Source organism: Felis catus, chromosome B4 (genome assembly GCF_018350175.1).
Source record: "Felis catus isolate Fca126 chromosome B4, F.catus_Fca126_mat1.0, whole genome shotgun sequence".
In the NCBI taxonomy this organism is placed as follows: domain Eukaryota; kingdom Metazoa; phylum Chordata; class Mammalia; order Carnivora; family Felidae; genus Felis; species Felis catus.
This window is the reverse complement of record NC_058374.1, coordinates 114,527,795-114,532,355: the sequence shown is the minus strand read 5'-3', so window position 1 is coordinate 114,532,355 and position 4,561 is coordinate 114,527,795. Positions and strand designations below refer to the sequence as shown.

Sequence of the window (4,561 nt, the reverse complement as noted above, 5' to 3'; positions counted from 1 at the left end):
CATTGTTGGTGGCAATGCAAGCTGGTGCAGCCACTCTGGAAAACAGTATGGAGGTTCCTCAAAAAACTAAAAATAGAACTACGCTACAACTTAGCAATTGCACTACTAGGCATTTATCCATGGGACACAGGTGTGCTGTTTCGAAGGGACACATGCACCCCCATGTTTATAGCAGCACTATCAACAATAGCCAAAGTATGGAAAGAGCCTAAATGTTCATCGATGGATGAATGGATAAAGAAAATGTGGTATATATACAATGGAGTGTTACTCAGCAATCAAAAGAATGAAATCTTGCCATTTGCAACTATGTGGATGGAACTGGAGGGTATTATGCTAAGTGAAATTAATCAGTCAGAGAAAGACAAAAATCCTATGACTTCACTCATATGAGGACTTTAAGGGACAAAACAGATGAACATAAGGGAAGGGAAACAAAAATAATATAAAAACAGGAAGGGGGACAAAACAGAAGAAACTCTGTGGAGTTGTATGGAGAACAAACTGAGGGTTACTGGAGGGGTTGTGGGAGGGGGGAATGGGCTAAATGGGTAAGAGGCACTAAGGAATCTACTCCTGAAATCATTGTTGCACTATATGCTAACTAATTTGGATGTAAATTAAAAAAAATAAAAAATAAAACAAGTTAAAAAAAAATGACAGGCAGTTATAACAAATAGCTTTATGCGACATCATGTTCTCAACAAAAAAAGTCCTTACAATGAAAGCAATTTTTAGTCTTTACCATAATCCACTAGCCTAAGACCCCATATTTGCCCATAGCCGTAATTCCCAGTAAGGGACTCTTGCTTCTAAATTTATGAACCAAATAAAATCATTTTAGATCAATCTCCCCAATTCCCTATTCCAAACAATATCTGTATTTTAAAATGTGGGCCATTACACTGATCTATGGTTTAATGTTTTGTCAGACAGGAAAGTAGAGGGATAAGAGAACAGAGGAACTGAGAGTATCAGAAAGAAAGTGAATAAAATGGAGATCTTACATTCCTTAATGGAGCATTTGCTTTCTATTAATGAGTAGTGTCTTTGTGTTTAAATATATCTGTAACTTACTTCAAATGACTTGGAAAATGATGTTTCTAACAGAACAGATCAATGGCTTGATATTCTGGACTGTTGAATACGTTACAAAGCTAATTTGTGATGCCAGTGTTAAAAACAAAAACATAAAACCCAAATGCTTAAGATTTCTTTTTCCAACTCATATGCTGTCAGCCTTTCCGTTGTTACCATAGCATGATTTTTATTAACTTCTTAATTTTCTTTCACTTGTACAATCAGTTCTAAATACCACGTTAAACACACTATCGAAAGACCATTAACCAATTGATGCTTACTCAGTTGTTAAAATGAATAAAAACCATTTTCCCTCTCCTCCCTCCATCTTTCCCTCACTTCCTCCTTTCCTCTCTTCTTCCACAAACATTTATTAAATTCTAATATGAGGCTGGAGCTCTACTAAGTGCACACATTTTGAATATCTAATACTTGGATTCAGGCGTATTTAACAGCTTTGTCCATGATGAACATGATTTAACATGATTCAATTGATCCATTACAGTACCCCTCCAGAAACCTCTCCTTCATGTTTAAACTTCTTATTGGAGTCTAGTCTGATGTAACAGAGTTGCCCCTACACACACACACACACACGCACACACACACACACACACACACACACACACACACACACTCATCCATGGATAATGACTCATCACCATGCAGTTCTTGGTTAGTTTATTGTTCACTCCTCACTCCTCCTTTGGCTGAGAGCTGAATAAAAATGTACTCAGCTGACTCTTGAGTGAGTCAGTAAGCCTCCTTTTCATTTCCTAGTTAAGGCTGGAATAAGCAGTTCTCCACCCAGCAATTCTAATTAAACCCATTAATTTAAAGAAAATACATGTAAACCTTAACATGTCAATTAGAATGGTTATAGGTTGTATCTAATAAAAAATGGGAATCTAACAAGTACATAGTTCTGTGTATGACATATTAAACAAGACTGGGTGTATTTAATTCAACTGAATCACTGGAGACCTGCTTCCTTGTCCTCTGCTGTTTTTAGAAATGTTTTCCTTTCCTTGCTTAATTGTTTTTGATATTTATTTAGTAGACCACCGGGATCTTCTTGAGTAAGGACCAAAGACAAACATTTGTTAGCACTGTGCTTAATGTTCACCAACATCCCACTGACACATGCAAAAGTATCCTGGAGAGGATTATTTAAGTTTGAGTTTATCTCAATCATTTATTTTAAAATAAAGTAGGAAATTCTGTAGGTTTAGCAGAATTACTTTATAAAGCCAAGTTGAGGGTAAATGTTAATAGATTGGATGTAGATGGAAATTTTTCTGTTGAGAGTAATTTAAAATACAGCCTCAGAGGTGTAGGAGATGAGTGAGAAGTAGCCCCATATTTTAATTTTTAAAAATTTTGTTTATTAGAGACAGAGAGCATGGAAGTGGAGGAGAAAGGCATGGCGGGGGGTGGGGGAGAGAGAGAGAGATCTTAGGCAAGGCTCCACACTCAGCACAGAGCCTGACTTGGAGCTCGTTCCCACAATGCTGGAATCATGACCTGAGCCGAAATCAAGGGTTGGATGCTCAACTGACTGAGCCACCCAGGTGCCCCACCTCCCATATTTTAAAGAAGGGTTCTCTATACATATACACAGGCCTTATTATGAGTCTAGCAACCATCCCTTCACAGCCATTAGCAGAGAAAGCGAAAGATTCAGTTGGGAAGATGCATCTTTAGAGAGACTTCCCAACAAGAGAGAGCACAATAGCATTTCTTCCCTACATGCATGGGACATTGCTCTTCCAACCAGAGCCAAGAGACGGAGGCAGTGAGGGAGCCATGTAGCGAATTGTGAGTGCTAGCCAGACAAAAATGCTGGATTCTCACTCCTTGGCCAGGTGCTTGCCAGGCTTAAGGAATGTGTACACCTGCCCTGTGCTGTTACAGGAGTGGAAGACAAGTGAGTTTTGGGGGAAGGTACTGAGGCTCCCCTGGAGTTTGAGGAGAATAGACAGTAGACTGGAGGCTGGCTGGAACTGCCCCTAGTGGCTGGATGAGGACATAGGGTTCTACCATTCAGCTGGATAAAAATACGCAATGTTTCTCATGGACCTAGGAGACAAGGTGGAGACTGTCTACCAAATAAGATAAAAGGGCAGGGAGAGAAATGGGGAGATTTGAATTAGATAAAAAATTAAAGTTAATTTAGGCCAGACTGGAATTTTCTACAGCTGAAAATGAGACTCTTTTCACATCTGAAAGTGACCCCAAAGGTAAGGGATCTGCCTGAAATGTCATTGGGGGCAGAGAAGGGAGATCTTATTTAAAGATAGCAGTGGGTGGGGGCACTGGGCTGGCTCAGACAGTAGAGCGTGCGACCCTTGATCTTGGGGTTGTAAGTTCGAGCCTCACATTAGGTGTAGAGATTACTTAAAAAAATTTTCTTTAACTAAAAAAAATAAAATTAAGGCAGAGGGGGGAGGAGAAAAGCTGTTTACTGATTATAATCACTGACTCAGCACATTTAATGGAGCAGTACACAATTTATTTTAAAAGGAGACTGTTAACACCACCTATGGAGTAATCTTGCCAAAACAAACAAACAAAAATTTTGAACCTGAGTTTAATCAAACGTCTTGAACCAACCACCAGATTATGGTAAAGATGGGAGATGGAAGAACAGACTAATGACACCGGGAGGATGCCATCAGCCAACTGCAATTAGAAATACCACAAGACAGAACCTTTTGTATTTCACAAGTGTGATGATTGGGTGTTCAGCCACTGTGTGGGATGTGCTTCCTTCAAACTTTGTCATAACATAATTGGGACCTTACCCATCGGGGGCACCTGGGTGGCCCAGTCGGTTGAGCATTGGAGTTTGGCTCAGGTCATGATCTCACGATTCGTGAGTTAGAGCCCACATCGGACTTGCTCATCAGCACAGAGCCCACTTTGGACCCTCGATCTCCCTCTATCTCAGCCCCTCCCCTGCTTGTGCTCTCTCAAAAATAAATAAAACATTAAAAAAATTTTTTTTTAATTGGCACCTTATCCATCTGATGTGAAAAGAAAAAAAAAATCCCACAGGGACAAAATCCCCTTCTTCAACAAACACACAGTGTAAAAGAAAAAAAGAGAAGGGGGATTGTCATAAGGTAAAAGAGACCTAAGAGAATGTCTAAATATGTAGTGTACACACTGTGTTTGAATTTTTATTTGACAACTGTAAAAAGATATTTGTGAGACAAACAGGGAAAGTTGAACTTGGATCGGAAATTAAATATATGAAGGAATTTTTGTGAATTTGAGAAGGCATGATAAGGCTATTATGTTTTTTTTCTTTTAAGTTCTCATGTACTAGAGAAACATTCTAAGGTATTTATAGGAGATGAGATATGATGTCTGAGATTCAGTTTTAAATACTCTAGGATAGGGGTACGAGGGTGGCTCAGTCAGTCAAGCGTTGACTCTTGGTTTTGGCTCGGGTCATGATCTCATGGTTCATGGGATT

At 39.2% G+C, this 4,561-nt stretch overlaps 1 non-coding gene across 1 annotated transcript; it reads left to right on the top strand.

The window, feature by feature from the left end:
* The first annotated feature begins 3,788 nt into the window (after positions 1–3,788).
* LOC111561589 lies at positions 3,789–3,894 on the top strand. Its single transcript, XR_002744231.2, has one exon. It is a non-coding gene; the product is annotated as a small nucleolar RNA U13 (small nucleolar RNA).
* Positions 3,895–4,561: the final 667 nt, after the last annotated feature.